The sequence below is a fragment of the Clarias gariepinus genome, chromosome 16 (genome assembly GCF_024256425.1).
Source record: "Clarias gariepinus isolate MV-2021 ecotype Netherlands chromosome 16, CGAR_prim_01v2, whole genome shotgun sequence".
Taxonomy (NCBI): Eukaryota; Metazoa; Chordata; class Actinopteri; order Siluriformes; family Clariidae; genus Clarias; species Clarias gariepinus.
The window spans coordinates 29986748-30005077 of NC_071115.1; positions in this window are offsets into that span (position 1 = coordinate 29986748).

Here is an 18330-nt window from a genome sequence, read left to right on the forward strand (position 1 = left end):
TCAATATTTTAACATCTAAACATTTTCTACCTTGGGTTTATACATTAAATAATTCCCTTGCACCTCCAGGTCCTGGGTTCGATTCCTGTGTGCATGGAGTTTGCTTGTTTTCCCCATGCTTGGTGGGTTTTCTCCGGGTTCTCCGGTTTCCTCCCACAGTCCAAAGACGTGCGGATTAGGCTAAATGGCTTTTCCAAATTGCCTGTAGATGGTCCTCTTAAGAAAGAAATGGCAACCCACTCTATTATACTTGCCAAGAAAACCCCATGGACAGCATCTAGGAAGGCCTGGCGTGCTATAGTCCATGAGATCTCGAAGAGTCTACTACAATGTTGAGTATTTATTTACAAGAAAATTCTACTAAAATTAAAAACAACAAATCAACCCCCAGCTGAGATATGGCCTTACTTCCTGTATTTATTTTTCAGTAGCCTTCCCTAGCAGCACATAAACTGGAAACCTGTTTACTCACACTAGAGCATTTGTAGTTACCATCAGAAATTTAATTACCTTATATGAACATGAATGTCATAGCTAAATTGGACATGCCATAAATTTTCCGAACTGAGAAAGAATTTGGAGCAAACATTTTCATTTTATTTGAGGTTTTCTGAGGGTTAAAATTATACATACAGTACAGAACACCTGATTGTGTTTTTGAATGTCCTTTAGCCGGTGTCACCTTTAGCAGATGCTTTCGTTACCCATCATCATCTAGTTGGATATTTGACTGCTCTTTATTTTTTAGAACTGGTAGTGTTCAATGAACTCTTTTGATTTTCTGGCACAAACCTGCAATAAGGTTGAGTCTACAAAGCTTAAAGATGCTTCATCCATTCCACATCCAGCTCTAATGTGTGTTTGGAGTCATTGTGTGGGTGGAACACTCCATTTTGTTCAAGTTTAAACTGGCTTGCTGATGATTTAAAGTTCTGCTAAAAAATTTTGAGGTAGTCCTGGTTCTTCATGATTCCATTCTCTTTGTGCTCTTTACCGGGTCCCCTGGAAAAACGGCCGCAGAACATGATACTCCACCATGATTAACAGCTGTTACAGTGCCTCACCTTTAATCCTCAAAACATACTGTATCTCTGTTCTAAGCTTTTCTCCAGAAGGCTTTTTCTTTGTCAATGTGCTCACCTGCAAACTTTAGTCAAGCTTGACTTGACTTTAGTCAAGTCAAGTTCTATATTTTGGAGCAGGAACTTCTTCCTCAGACTTCAGCCTTTCAACCCATGGTCCTGATCACTGCCTTGAGTGCAGACAGTGACAGTGGTTGAACACCAGCTTCCAGTTCATGACAGGCCTTGGTGGTTCCTGAGTTGTTCCTGACCATCCAAACCAATTTCCTCTCAGCTGAGGGGGACAATTTAGGTCCCACCTTGTCAAAGTGGCTCCACCTCCCAAAAACTTGTACCTATGTACAATTGTTTGGATTGGTCAATCCAGTGAGTGCTGTCAATCAAACCCCTTTTGAAAACCTACCAGCTGGAGTCATAATCATATTATAGTTACTAACAGGAAGTTAGAAGCCTTTGGCTCTGTTAATTAAATTTTTGGGGGGACTTTTAGCACCACTGAGATAATGATCTGTGTGGATGTACACTGATCAGCGCCATCATTATGACCACCTGCCTTATTTTTAGTAGGATCGGATCGGAATACATGGGCCAGCATTCACTCCCCATGTGCATCAGTAAGCTTTGGACACCCAGGACCCTGTCTCCAGTTCACTGGTTTTCCTTCCTTAAATGACTTTTGGTAGGTCCTGACCATTGCAGACCATAAACACCCTACAAAAGCAACAGTGGAGTTGCACTGATTCAGTCATATACTGTAGCTATTACAATTTGGCCCTTGTCAAAATCACTCATATCCTTCCGTAACTTCAAGGCACCACTGTAACAAGATATTATAACAGTACTGAGGGGTAGCATGAGTGTACTGAGAGGCAGTAAATGCAGTGCATGCCAGCTGCCAGAAAAAGATTAAGTAGGCCGTGCTGACGGGAACGCATACTCTGCAGAAAAATGCAGTTTCACATAGTGTATCTGTGCTATTTATTTGCCTTAGTGATCCATTTTTAAATATTGTAATTAATTCATATGTATATACTTCTTTAAAATGAACCTATAGCCTAGGTTGTGCTTAAAAAAAAAAGGATGTTACTATTTTTATTTGGATTAGAGATGTGTGTAATGTGATTTTTATTTACGTCTTTTTATATTGTTTTATTATTTACGTAAAGCACTTTGGGGCACTTGTTGTCGTTGTTGAAATGCTATACAAATAAAGCATAGTTGAGAAAGTTGAGTACTCTATTGCACAGTCCTGAGCCCTAAATTTCCCAAAATTAAACAAGAATGTTATTTTACATTTAGCTTAGATCTGATTATCTTAAATTGGTCTTATTAGCATTAAGCATTCATATATAAAGTGTATATGGTATATGTGGTATATATGAAACAAAAAAGTGGTCTACTACATACAAGAACTTTCTATATTATATATACAGTACCATATATACAGTGGGGCAAAAAGTGTTTTGTCAGCCATCAATTGTGCAAGTTCTTTCACTTAAAAAGATGAAAAAGGCCTGTAATTTTCATTATAGGTATACTTCAACTTTGACAAAAAATCCAGAGAATCACATTGTAGGATTTTTAAACAATTTATTTGCAAATTATGGTCGAAAATAAGTATTTGGTCAATAACAAAATTTCATCTCAACACTTTGTTATCTATATATACCCTTTGCTAGCAATGACAGAGGTTAAACGTTTTCTGTAAGCCTTCACAAGGTTTTCACACACTGCTACTGGTATTTATGCCCATTCCTCTGTGCAGATCTCCTCTAGAGCAGTGATGTTTTGGGGCTGTCGCTGGGCAACACGGACTTTAAACTCCCTCCAAAGATTTTCTATGGGGTTGAGATCTGGAGACTGGCTAGGCCACTCCAGGACCTTGAAATGTTTCTTACGAAGCCACTCCTGCCCGGGCAGTGTTTTTGGGATCATTGTCATGCTGAAAGACCCAACCACGTTTCATCTTCAATGCCCTTGCTGATGGAAGGAGGCTTTCACTCAAAATCTCACAATACATGGCCCCATTCATTCTTTGGTCCCTTTGCAGAAAAACAGCTCCAAAGCATGATCCAAATGCTCTCTAGCAAATTTCAGATGGGCCTGGACATGTACTGGCTTAGGCAGGGGGACACGTCTGGCACTGCAGGATTTGAGTCCCGGGCGGCGCAGTGTGTTACTGATGGTAGCCTTTGTTACTTTGGTCCCAGCTCTCTGCAGGTCATTCACTAGGTCCCCCTGTGTGGTTCTGGGATTTTTGCTCACAGTTCTTGTGATCATTTTGACCCCACAGGGTGAGATCTTGCATGGAGCCCCAGATCCAGGGAGATTATCAGTGTTCTTGTATGTCTTCTATTTTCTAATAATTGCTCCCACAGCTGATTTCTTCACACCAAGCTGCTTACCTATTGCATATTCAGTCTTCCCAGCCTGGTGCAGCTCGACAATTTTGTTTCTGGTGTCCTTTGACAGCTCTTTGGTCTTGGCCATAGTGGAGTTTGGAGTGTGACTGTTTGAGGTTGTGGACAGGTGTCTTTTATACTGATTACAAGTTCAAACAGATGCCATTAATACAGGTAACGAGTGGAGGACAGAGGAGCCTCTTAAAGCAGTTACACGTCTGTGAGAGCCAGAAATCTTGCTTGTTTGTAGGTGTGTATATATTGCTCAAAAAAATAAAGGGAACACTTGAACGCCTCTTATATGTTTATGCATGGTTCAAATCAATCCGGGACTAAGTGTTCCCTTTATGTTTTTGAGCAGTATATATATACTGGCCCGTGTAGGCCGATCCAATAGTAGAGTGACTGTAGGTTTGCTGTGGGTGTGTTATCAATGTTTTGGTGGTGAAGCGGGGGACCTACTCAATATTATGCATGTGGTCATGATGTTATGGCTTATCTGTGTATACTTTGATTCTGCCCCAGAAAAAGACCACTTAAAAATATAATAATTGCAAGGCCAAAATAGCCATGGTATTAATGTTCATGATAAGCGTATGTACACTTAAGGTATAAGTGAGTAAGTAACTTTTGCAGAAATATGGCTTTATGTCCTTTGCCATCAAATTACTTTGTGTGTTGAAGAGTTGAATCACATTTCTGCAACATGGCATTAGGGAAAATGGGTATTTTTAGTAGATTTTCTTTTTTCACAAAAAAGAGAGAGTTTACAGGACTGTAGGGAGACCAGAAATGTTGTACTGACAATCATTGTGAAGATGTTGCCGCTGACAAAAAGGCAGGAAGCGGAGCTGGAGGTGGCAGAGCTGAAACGGCTGAGATTTGCTTTGGGAGAATGGACAAGGTTAGGAATGAGTACAGTAGATTAGAGGGACAGTGTAGGTCCAGCAGAACGGCTTGGGGACAACTGTTGGCCAGAATAAGATGGTATGGACATGTGCAGACGAGGGATGAGGTTTATAATGGGAGGAGAATGTTAGAGATGGAGCTACCAGGCAGGAGGACAAGAGAAAGGCCCAAGTGGAGGTTTATGGATGTGGTAAAGGAGATGCAGGAGGATGGAGTGACAGGGGAAGGTGTGGTAGACATCCTAAAGGTAGCAGCCAAAATAATACTAATATTCTTCTTATTATAAATTTTTTATTGATAATAATAATAAATACCATGAGTTATAAATCAGCACCCAAACCTTCCTTTCTCCCTCTGTCTCTCAGTACTTCGATTTCATGCTCTCCTCTTTAATATTTAATCAGAATCAGTTTGTCTGCAGTCTGAGTGGCTTTGCTGGATCAGTAACAGCAGTTCACCTTCTCTCTCTCTCTCTCTCTCTCTCTCTCTCTCTGCAGCCTGTGTAATTATGTCCAGGATTTACGAAGAGAGAAGCAGCTCAGCTTATTTGCTTGATGCAGACGATGCTACTTCCGGATCATCACTAAAATGCTTTATACATATTCTTATCTCTCAACGAAGTTTAAGCATCAGCAGAACCCAAAATGAACATCTACATCTATTTGTGGCTTTTATAACCATTTGAATGCAAAGAAATAACCATCTTTAATCTTTAGGAAAATTTTCCAAATGGATATGTTTTTATCATTGACTGTTTGCTCAAATAGATTTAAAGGTCCTGTTATTTCTCATGTTTTTGTATTATTAGTGGCAAGGAAAATAAGTGTCTTAACTCATCTTATAAATCATGCTTCAGCCCCCAAGGGTTGACTGCCACAGCCTATGACTTCACATCAATGGTGACTGCTGTAAGGGAACATTATGTCACTGAAAAACTTCTTGCAATGTTTGGAAATTCCATTCAGCCTAGAAATGTTTTTTGAACTGGGTAAAACCAGAGCACGTGCAAGAAAACACACGCACACACCCAAGGCAACATATGTATATGCTGTGGCATTATAATATAGGAAAATAATCAACTTCAGGGTTACCAAACTAGCTCCGCTTTATCCCACCAATCTTTCTTTGAATATATTCATGACAAAGTTTGGGTTTGATTTTTTTAAAATAAGATACAAATATCTTTATTCAAAATATACTGGGTACAATGACATTTTGTATGCCGTCCCTTTTACAGTATGAGATCAAAGGAAGAAATAAGACAACAAATAGGAAATAAGAAGCAGCACATTTTTTCAGAGATTTGCATTTCTTCAAAAGAGTGCGAGAGATTAAAGAGGACTTGGGGATCCACTGGAAATTAACTTTCCTGTAAATGAAGGCATTATTTACCAATGTGCCTGAGAAATAGACTACAGTGGTACCTCGCCATATGTCTTTTGCAAGATATTTGCCTCTGCATACGAAGCATTTTCGGCATACGATCAACCGAACTGAGCCGAACTTGTTTTTGATGCAAACTTTTGTAAAGACGGATAGTAGCAAGAAGAAAAGGGAGACACTTTAATTTTGGGTTTTAAAGCAGCCGGTGCCATGAGAACTCATTAATTAGGGTTAATAAATGTCTATTTATTTGATATTTTACTTAATTTACATGTCTTTTCTAAATTGTTTTTATATGCATAAATATGATTATAATGCTGGAAATGGGTGATATTGGTAATATTTTTGGGTGGCTGGAACGGATTATCTGCATTTACATAATTTCCTATGGGAAAAGGCATTTCGCCGTATGAAATTTCACATTAAGAACTAATTATTATTGTATACCAAGGTACTACTGTATTCATCTAAACTTTTAAAATACAAGACAAGAAAAAAAAATGTGTCCTTTTATCTAAATAAATAGTATATACTAGTAAATAAATAAATTGCTCAATAATACTCAGGAACTTGAGTATTGTAAACCTGTACTGTATATTCCTTACTGTTCTTTCTGTCACAGAGCCATCGTGAAGAAATTAGGTTTGTATCCCTTTAAGAGACGCCATTTTTCCCCCCACTGGCGCCAATTTTGCAACGGGCGGTTGTTTAAATCATGTCAGTAAAAGTGCACGAGCCCAAGTTCAATAAGTTATATTCTAGCTGTTTAGCATTTAGTTGTTTATATTTGGCATTTGTTCACTGCTAGCTCTCATCCTGCCTGTATGGACACCTTTTAATCCTAAATATGTGTAAGTATATGCTGATTAATAATTTAATAATGGAACAGCTTTGTTATTAGTTAAAGCTAACCGTGGCCAATTTAAAGCTAAATTGTTTAGTGCTAGTTGCTGTGTTCTGTGTGAGGAATAACAGTTCTGGTGCTGTTACAGTGGGAAAACAAGGGCAGAATTGTTTTGTTTCTCTTATACCACAACAGTAGGGGTTAATCTTGGAGATACTTATATGTGAATTTTTTAAACATTTGGAGGGAACTACTGATAATTGTGTTAAAAAAAGAAACTGCATGCATAATATGGTTTTGCTTTATAGTTGCTGTTCTTTATGGAACCACAAGATGTCGCCCAAACTCTGTCCCTAACTCTTCACTTCATCATAAACGTTCATCTTGTGTTGTTGTCTATTTCTTTCTTATCTATCTATCTAAATATAATTTTATGTAATAAGTTAAAAGGAAGATTTTTTTGGTAAAGATGTAATGTCACCTGTGAATGAATCCGCATTAGAAGATGGAAGCTAAAATATTTGGCAACCAGGCATCTGCAATATGACAAAATACCATATTATGATTCCCAAAGGAATTTTTTATGATACATGATTTCTCTGATGCATCACCAGATACAGTAGGTTTGCTAACAAAGTGATGCAGAAGTGTTGTGGTTTTAAATATTGCTACAAATTATTTTAAAAAACGTACAGTATAAGTGTTTTTAATTGAGCTTTTAGAACAAAATTTGCTTACAGTTAACTTACAGTATAATTGTAAAGACTCTTAAAAAGTAAAAAAAAAAAAAAAAAGGATACTACTTCTTTGTCCTTCGGCTGTTCCCTTTCAGGGGTCGCCACGAATCATCTGCCTCCACCTAACCCTATCCTCTGCATCCTCTTCTCTCACACCAACTAACTTCATGTCCTCTCTCACTGCATCCATACTGTAAATCTCCTCTTTGGTCTTCCTCTAGACCTCCTGCCTGGCAGTTCCAACCTCAGCATCCTTCTACCGATATATTCACTATCTCTCCTCTGAACACGTCCAAATCACCTCAATCTGGCCTCTCTGACTTTATCTCCAAAACATTTAACATGGGTTGTCCCTCTGATGAACTCATTCTTGATCCTATCCATCCTTGTCACTCCCAAGGAGAACCTCAACATCTTCAGCTCTGCTACCTCCAACTCTGCCTCCTGTCTTTTCTTCAGTGCCACTGTCTATAAGCCGTAGAGCATCACTGGTCTCACCACTGTCCTGTAAATCTTTCTCGCTGATACTCTTTTATCGCACAACACACCTGAAACTTTTCTCTATCCATTCCAACCTGCCTGTACCCGCCTCTTCACCTCCTTTTCACAATCTACGTTGCTCTGTGACCGTTGTCCCTAAGTACTTAAAGTCCTGCACCTTCTTTACCTCTGCTCCCTGTATCCTCACCATTCCTCTTGGGTTCCTCTCATTCACACACATGTATTCCATCTTACTGCGGCTAACCTTCATTCCTCTGCTTTCCAGAGCATACCTCCACCTCCCTGCTCTCGCTACAAAGCACAAGGTCATCTGCAAACATCATAGTCCAGGGAGACTCCTGTCTAACCTCATCTGTCATCCTGTCCATCACCAGAGCAAACTAAAAGGGGCTTAGAGCCGATCCTTGATGCAGGATGCAACCACGGGGGGCACGATCCAGTGTCTTCTGGTGCCAGTCCCAAGTCTGAATAAATGCACAGGGTTGTCAGAAAGGGCATCCGACGTAAAAACATTTGCCAAATCAATGATGTGAATCACAAATATAATTTTCATACCGGATCAGGGTTCAAATTGTTTTTACCTGGCGTGTGTTAGATAAAGTGATGCAGAGCATCCCCAGGGGTCAATACTATGACATTACAATTTTGATATTGTAACATGTTTTAAAAAAAAATTATTTTAGATAGATAGAGTACTTTATTAAATCCTTTTATTAAAGGGAAATTGTGTGGTTACAAGCAGAAAACAAGAATTGTAAGAATGGCAATGAGGGAGAGAGGAAAAAAAAACTTTTACAATTAAGGTGCATTAATGCGGTAGAAAAATGCTATCAAATAATATGAATATGAATACTGCTTCTACAGTATGTTCACCTGCATGATGACTGTATATACAGGTGGGAATAAAACTACATAAGGTGCACCAGCAAGTAGTAATAGAGAGAATGAGCCAGCAGATAATAATAAAAGGGGGTGCAATGAATGAAGGATGTAACCATAGTGTATTAAAGGCAGAATATATATAGGCATATTTATTTTGCTGTCAGAGAAGGAGATCCCTCACTTGACACAGAGCAGAGTTATTGTCTAACTGCAGTCAACAGAAAAGACTTCCTGAGATCTTTTTTACAGCAGGGCTGAAGTGTTCCCTTACTAAGGGTGCTCTGCTGTTTATCCAGCAGGTTGTGAAGGGGATGTGATGTGTTCTCCATTGTAATTAACAGTTTGTGTAACATCAGTTTATCCACTACAAGCTCCAAACATTCCAAAGGGAGTGCCCCGTTTTAAGCTCGCCTTATTTATGAGTTTGGTGAGTTTCTTAGAGTCACTGATTCTGATGCAAAAAATATTGCACTTGCCACAACTTGCTTATAAAAGATATTCAATATCTTGCTGCAGACATGAAAGGACCTGAGCTAACTTGTGGTAATTGAGGTACAGTAAGTAGGCATGTTCAAATTAAAATTTTATTTGTCTCATACACAGTACGATATGCGGTGAAATGCTTTTACGACCGCCTGTGATCTTAAAAATTTTGAAACAATTAACAAGAAATAAGAAATAAATAGTTAAAACTATTAAAAAAAAATAGAACAAAATATAAACTTTTCAAAAATATATATATTTAAAAAACATAAGAAATATAAAAATCTATATGTACAAAACAAAACATAGCAGTTTAAGTGGAAATAAAAATGGAAATGCACAGAAAGTGTGCAAATGTGCATGTATGCGCAAAGGTGTATCCGCAGATGGGCAATGTATGTGCAAATGTGCAATGTCCAGAAAGTGAAAATGGGCATGTTTTTGCAAATGTGCAATGTCCATAAGTGTCCGGTACCGGGGGATGTGCATCTCTGCATGAGTGAACAGATGAAAGTGTCCATAAGTGTCCATTTCTGTGCGGTGTGCAAAAACGCAGAGATGATTAGTCTTGTGTATTGATCTGATTAAGAGACCGTATTGCCTGCGGGAAGAAGCTCCTCCTCAGTCTCTCTATATTGGCCTTTAGGGAGTGCAAGCACTTTCCTGACCGCAACAGAGGGAACAGTCCATTGTTGGGGTGGCTGAGGTCCTTCAAAATCTTCCGGCCTTGGTCCAGCAACGCTTGCTGTAAATCGAGTGCAGGTCAGTTAGCTCAATGCGGATGATGCGCTCAGCTAAACACACCACTCTCTGTAGGGCTCTGATGCTAGAGACGCTGCCGGGCCATTTTACCACGGTGTTGATGTGACAGGACCATGACAGGTCCTGCGTGATGTGAACACCGAGGTATCTGAAGCTCTTTACTCTTTCCACTGGGCTCTCTTTGATGACGAAGGTCTGGTAGTTCCTCTCCTGCTTAGTGCTAAAGTCCACTATCAACTCCTTTGTCTTACTGACGTTTAGAAGAAGTTTGTTCCTCTGGCACCAGTTCTCCAGATTCCCAATCTCCCTTAGGTAGGCCGACTCATTGTTGTCAGAGATCAGGCCCACCCCGACAGTGTCATCAGCAAACTTAATGATGGTGGCGGAGCTGGTAGTGACACACAGTCATGCGTGTACAAGGAGTACAGCAGGGGGTTCAGAACACAACTCTGGGGGGCTCTAGTGTTGAGAGTGATGGAGGCTGAGACATGTTCACCCATCCTTACTGTCTGGGGTCTGCCAGTTAGGAAGTTGGAGATGCACTGGCACAGAGATTAGCCGAGTCCCAGGTGCTCCAGCTTGGTGGAGGGAATTATGGTATTAAATGCTAGGCTGTAGTTGATGAAGAGCATTTTAACATAATTCCCCCTTTTAGTACTCTACCTGAGTTTTTAATAACTAACTGGACTCCATAATAACATTAATTAACATCAACTGTTATGCTGAACTGCTTGCCAACTAACACAGTATGAATGCAGATCAATTCCTGCTCTGTTTCACCCAAATGAGGATGGGTTTCCTCTTGAGCCTGGTTCCTCTCATGGTTTCTTCCTACTACCATCTCAGGGAGTTTTTCCTTGCCACTGTCGCCCTCGGCTTGCTCCTGACCATTTTGATTCATACACATTCAAACTTCATACAAGCGTAAAAAATTCTTTTGATTGTGTAAAGCTGCTTTGAGACAATGCCAACTGTTAAAAGCTCTATACAAATAAAATTGAATTGAATAGTTACCAGGTGAGTGAGAGATGTATGGAGGAAATGAGAGATGGCATCATCTGTGGAGCAGTTCGGGCGGTATGCAAACTGTAATGGGTCCAGTGTGTCCGGTAGTGAGGAGATGATGAAGTCTCTGACCAGTCGCTCAAAGCACTTCATCACTACTGTGGCGAGGGCTACAGGTATATAATCATTGAGGGAAGCAAGATGAGGTTTCTTTGGAGCAGGAACAATGATGGACTCCTTAAAGCATGTGGGGATCACCGACTGAGACAAGGAGAGGTTGAATATCTCTGTAAACACAGGTGCTAGCTGATCTGCACAGGCTCTGAGGATAGGTCCTGAGATGCCGTCTGGTCCTGCTGCTTTCCTGGTGTTCACTCTCCTAAAGCCTCTCCTCACATCTTGCTCGGAAATGATGAACGCGTTTCCGCTACTGGCAGTGTCTTCCTGTCTGCAGCCGTTAGCGCCGCTATCATTAGCATCACTAGCGTGTTTAGCTGCAACCTCGAAGCGAGCATAGAATGTGTTTAGCTCGTCTGCCAGAGACACGTCCACGTTCATCATACCGGATGTTGGTGCTTTATAGTCAGTGATTGTCCTTAGTCCGTGCCACAGGCTCCTAGAGTCATTCTGTTCGAGATGCGACACTAGTTTTCTTCCGTAGCGCTGCTTTGCCTCTTTTACCGACTTTCGCACGTTGTATGACGTAGCCTTGTACGGGTCCATGTCCCTCGACACAAGGCCCCCGTTATAGGCAGCAGTGGGAGATCTCAGAGCATTGCGGATGGTTTTATTCACCCACGGGTTCTGGATGGGAAACGCTGATAGTCGTTTTTCCCATGGTATCCACCGCTAGTTTTTCAGATAAATTCCACAACCGCTTTCGTGAAGACATGTTTCGGAACATCTCCCAGTCTGCGTCATTGAGGGCGTCATGTAACGCGGCCACTGATTGGTTCGTCCAGCGCGCGACCAATCAGTGGTGGCATTACAGGACATTACATTACATTATTGTCCCCCTTTTTTTTTTTAACCACAAGCTAGCTAGCTTGGCTTTACTGTAACTTAAATATTAATTATGGTAATATTATTTTGTTTGTTTGAATTCTGACATCCATACTGTAAATGGTGTCTCAATGTCAACTCGTACATCTCTTGTGTTGTAGTTAAACTACAACGATTTCAGTTAGCTGGTTTGACTTAACAGCTAGCGGTTTGATAACTACATTGCAGCTGGCCACACGCATAATTATGCATAATTTTATGGCTTAATAAAATTTTATCTGATGCTCTTCACAGGCATTCGTGTCTTTTTAAATGTCTCTACTGTTGTTGCACTTGGCTGATTGGTCAGGAAATGTATAAACCTAGGACCTTTTCCTACCAACCTGCCTCCACATCAGGGACTTCCTGACTGTTACTGTTAGGCCATTTTCACACTAGGCATGATTGATTTGTACCGTTCCTAGGAGTGATTGCTCCCCCCTCTCCCGATGCCCAGCGTTCACATTTGTTTTGCTCTCCGTTTGCACACTTGCGTATTTGCACTCTCCAATACAGCAGGTGGATGAGCCTCCATTAAACACAAGAAAAAGGAAACGAGGATGTTAACTTTTGCGCTATACTTATTATTTCTGTAAAAAGAAATATTGAGCAACACTTTCATGTGCCTTTCTATTGTATCAATTAAGGATGGGCACACATATTTCTGAAGTGAAAGATGGCACTAATGACTTCATGTTTAAACTGTGATCTACTTTTGTTTATAGCTACGATTGACTTCTGTATCTGATTCGATCCGTGCCCGAGTATGCAGTATCGTTCTCGAGACCACCTTTCCCACATGACTCTGCCATGGTTCCTGAGCGTAAAACAGTTGAGTTCTTTTGATCTCATTGGAATCAAGTGTTCCCGTATAAACAATCCCTAATCCCAAGACCCTAATGTGTAAACATCCTTAGACTCAGCCCCCACCTCTTCCTGAGTACACACATTGCAGATGATTTCTCCTAGACCACGAACACCACAGCAGTGACACTACTCGCTGAGGCTCCTTAGGAAAAACAACTCTCAGGAAAAGCAGGGTGTAAATATAAAATGTGCTATTAGTATTCAAACTTATTTATCTAGTTTGAAAGAGCAAATATATTCCATGTTTGTCATGTTCTTTGTAATTTACAGCATTTGGCAGATGTCCTTATCCAGAGTGAATTAGATTTTCTCATGGTACATCTGAGCAGGTTAGGGTTAAGGGCCTTGCTCAAGCGCCTCACAACTTGGTGGTTATGGGGTTTGAACCAGGGACCTTCTAAACTCTAGGTCAATGCGTTAATTACTAACCTACCCCTGACCCCTAATGCTGAAGTTTAAATTTCACTCTTACACACAAACAATAAATGAAAATACATAAATTATACAATACCAGAAACGGAAATACAATCAATTTCCTATGGGACTTGATCCTTAAATATATGCTAATTCACTTAAGTTCAAAGTAAAAGATTTTTAGTTGGCTCAGTTTTAGCTCAAACTTAAATACTGTACACTGTTTCTAATATCAGTTATAACAAATACAGGTAAGCTGTGTATTATTTCTGGTATTTAGTGGCCTTGGACTTTTGTCCAGAAAAAAACCAGCATGTCAACCTCTGCTGGGTTGAGACTCGAGTCTAGAGAGGGGTCTTTTCCACTGCCTACAAGGGACACGCGCACTGTATGTAAATGTTGACCTCAGCTGTCACTGCTTCTCTGAGCTATAAAAGAGGATCAGATGCTGCTGAACATGCGGCTGGGGTTGAAAAAGTGCTGGCCTGAAGAGAAGCTGCAGTTAAGCTGCGCTGCTTATTGCTGATGGATTTGTTCCTCTGTTTTTCATGATTCAGACAGCTTTTGATTTTCCTAAACACATAATTATTTGGGATTCATCATTTTATAAATCAGCTTTAGTGCATTTACCTTTTACGCTGTTTCCATCAGTTCAGGGGTCTCTTTGTCCTTTATATTTGGACTCTTATTTGCACTGATTTACTACATTCAAAATCTTGAATTCAGAAATGTAGTCATGTACATCAGGTCTGTCAATGAGGCAGTAAAAAATATTTGGCTTTAATTGATTGTCAATTACTTGTCATCTTTCTCAGCAGTCATCTTCCTCAGTATAGAAGTGTTTAAAGATGGAGAATTGGCTTGAGGTATGATATACTGACAGAATTAGTACAATAATTGAAATCAGTGAATTATTGGGCCTAAACACCTTCCTATACAACTGGATCCTTAACTTTGAGCACTGGAGCCTCCCAAGGTTGTGCTTTCACTGATGTTCACTTTGCTGACTCACAAATGTGCAGCAAAACACAGTTCAAATCACACCAAGTTTGCCAATTACACAACCATGAAGAGGTTTCCTCAGCAAGAACAACAGTTCAGGTTATACAGAGGAGGTGCCTCGACAAACGAGCTGTTCTAGAATCGACAACTTGTCTCTGGATGTAGACAAAATTAAAAAGATTGTTGTTGACTTCAGAAAAGCTAAGAAAACAACTTCTAATCGAACATTAACAAGTCCTTTATGGAGATCGTCAAAAGCACCAATATATATATATAACTGGTCACTAAACACCAGCTCTTCCAGCAGCATCTTTTTCTGCAAAGACTGAAAAAAGCTCATCCCTTAACTACATTCTACTGAAAAACTATAAAGAGCATTCTAGGTAGAAGTATTACTGTCTGGTTTGTTAACTGCACTGTCTTAGATCAGACCCTGCAAGCACATAGTGAGGACAAACAAGATCATCATCAGAGTCTCTCTTTACTCCTTCAGGGATGACAACACATACTCCTAACACACTCTTTAACCATCTGCCAGACTGTGTAACAGTTTATTCCCACAAGCCATTGGACTTCTGAATATCGAGGGACTGAACTAAAACACACACACACTAAACTGGACACCATTCTATTTGTCTTCTTGTAAGTTTTCTTTTTTGCACATTCTTAATCTTTATTTACGTTCTTTGTTTTCATTATTAATGTTGTTGGTCTTTTGGCTGTTCCCGTTGAGGGGTTGCCACAGTGAACAGGTTTTATGCCGTATGTCCTTCCTGATGCAACCCTTTCAATTTATCCAGGCTTGGGACCGGTACTGCTGAGGTTTGGCCATTGGCTGGAAATTATATATTGCAATATCTTGTTTTCGCACATGCACGCACAATAGAATTTTATACCGCTCAATTCTGCCCTGTCCTTTACTCTGCTTATTGCCTTGTGCTGTCATGCACTGTTTGCACTAGCCTGTACTTGTGAACTTTATGTAGTTTTTTTTTTTTTTTTTTTATTAAAATTTTAGAGTACTCTATAAGTTGATATGGTTAAAGGATATACTCCACCAAGAAAATCTGGATAAACATCCCAGTTGTCCCAGTGACCAGGGCCCGTATTCACAAAGCTTCTTAAGCCTAAAAGTTGCTCCTAGTAACGAAATTCTAAGGAAATTTTTAGAATTATGACATTTTCTTAGAATTTTTCCCTTAAATTTAGGATTAAATCTTAGTTAAGATAAAAATTATTCACGAAACATCTTAGCCCTAAAAACAGCTCCTAAGGAAAAAATTAAGAGTAGAGAGGAGGACTTAAGAGTTTCTATAACAGAGGACAAAATGGTGAAATTAAGTAATTCTCCAAATACTGAACATAAAGATAAAAGAAAACACTGCCTCTGTCTAATTTGGTTTTCTTGTTTTACTTCCTTACATCTCTCTTGGATTGTTCGCTACATAATCTCCAAAAGTGCAACTTAAAACATACAATTATGTAAGTTGGTAAAAGGTCAGCCATTTTGCTCCCATCAATCTGAAATGGTATAATAAAAGTAATAATAAAACCAGTATGGTAAATAAATGTAAGAACTTTAATATAGTAACTACTGTGTGAAAATTGGTGGCTTCTAAAGTAGACATATTTTTAACATTTGGCTGTTTTGACTAACTTTAATATGTTTAGTCTATACAAACATTATGATATCATATATTATATTTTCACAAAAAGTGTATTTCAAGAGCTTTGCAGAGGTCAGAGGTTAATTTTTTTTTAATCAATCAAAGTCCTTGAGTTGCTGCATTATCCCTAGCAACGGGGTCAACCACACCCCCTTACTAAGATAAAGGTTTTTGTACTATCCTTACTCAAAGTTGCTCTAAGAAGTTTTCTAAATCACTTTTAGTCCAAGACTCCCAGTTAGGACATTTTAGAACAAGATAGGAGCTCTCTGAAAGAATTCTAAGAAGATTCGTGAATACCAAGAACTTTTTTGCGGTGTAGGGCTATAACCTGAGGTATGGTGACCATGAGTTGGGGCATGAAGGGCACTGAAGGCTCCAGCCCAGTGCCCTGTGGAGGTCAACACAGCTGAGACTGTGTCTTTCAATTGTTAGGTTTAAAATGAGGCAAGACAGGATAAATTGTCTGCTGTGCATCAGTACTTTTTAGCCAGCTCTACCCTTGCCAGATGGGAGAGTGAGACGTACAGTACACACATACCCACAGCATGAATTATAGTATCTGAATGTTTTGTCTGGTTTATTAACAGAATGCAATGTCTTGTAAGGTAATTAATGTGGTCCAGTTAAATTCTGGGGAAAACAAAGATGTGAAATTAGGTAGAACAGATGAGCCATAGGAATTATTAACTTATAAGGAATAAGAAAACACTTAAAAAAAAAACAGAGTAACATAGAAACGTTTGCATGTCAGAATAACACATGGGAAAATTGTCAGAAAATCCTGAACACCTGGTAACCTCCACTGTTCAGATTCCAGAACAGTGTTCACAGTATTTGGTGGTCAACAAGGTGACCTCCACAGCCCAGCTCCATACAGGGGTCATTATAACAATCTTCTAAACAGGGCAGGGTACTGCCTCCTATGTCTTGCTCCAGCTAGGCCTCACCAGCAACTAGGTCTCGGCTAAAGCAACTCTTGCCATAAGCCCATGGCCTGACACAGCCAGGCTCTTATTTAAGGCCAAGGAGGCAGCCTTGCCTAGTACAACCCTGCACCTGGCTATTGCAGGGGGCCTAGGAATCTGCTGCTCCTGTCATGATTCCACACACTGTCCCATTCAACATGTCTCCAGAACCTGAGGAGGCAGCCTCCTCTGCCACTAGCTTATGCTTTGTCCCAGTCAGGCTCTTACCTAAGGTCAAAGAAAGAGCTCCTCGGGCACCATCCCATGTAACGCTCCAGTGCAGCGCCTATGTTGTGCACCAATTGTACCCATTCAGTAATCTTTTCTTTTAAAATTACTAAGCTTAAAAAAAAGTGTTTATTTTACAGACCAAATCTTTCATACAAAATTCACGTATATTAGAAATGTAGATAAAAAGGAAACATGGATATATATATATATATATATATATATATATATATATATATATATATAAAGAAAACACATATGATACATTGTTTACAGTGGGGGGGAAACTACACATTAAGGTGCATTAATGGGGCCAGTGTAAGAATATACTGTTTCTATATGCATGTAAATTATGACTGTATATAAAGGTGCGATAAGGTGTGGTAAAGTGTAAATATAAAGATTGTAAATGTTCTTGCTATTTTCCAACATATCCAGTACCTCCAATTTATGATGTGCTTAGTGGTAGCACTGTCACCTTGCACCTCCAGGATTGGGTTTTCGATTCTCTTCCCCCTTTTGTGTCTGTGGAATTTGCATGTACTTTCCATTGTCATTGGTTTTGTCCAGGTATTCCAGTTTCCTCCCACAGTCTAGAGACACATATGGTAGGCTGATTGGTGTTTCCTTAAACAGGTTTAGCATTATATATACTTAAGGGGAGGATTACATGTTTTGTCCAATATTTAATCCAGTATTTTATATTGGTGTTCATCTCAAATAACAGTACTGTCTTCCAACTCAGTTTGACACTGGACTGAATACTGAATTATAAAATATCATGCTGCAATAAATGTAGATTGTTTTATGAACACGTCTCTGAGTAGCAACCTCAGAGCCCAAAATAACCGCAATAGCTTCCTGTAAAACTCCATAGACGGATTTCCAGTTTGCCGGTCATGAGGGAGCAATCATGTTACACATGACTCATCTGTATTAATTAATACAGTAGTCAAAATGAAACCTCTCCAGGGAGCAGTTTTTTTTCTGAACAGATCTTCACATCCAGTATAAGGCATCAAAATGAATAGCTGACACTCGCTGGAATGGTTTATGCAGATTCAGGTCTGTCTGTCATGATGATGTCATGACAAGTCTATGAACAAGACGCTTAAAAAAAGAAAATCATAAAAACACTTTGAGGGACTTCTCT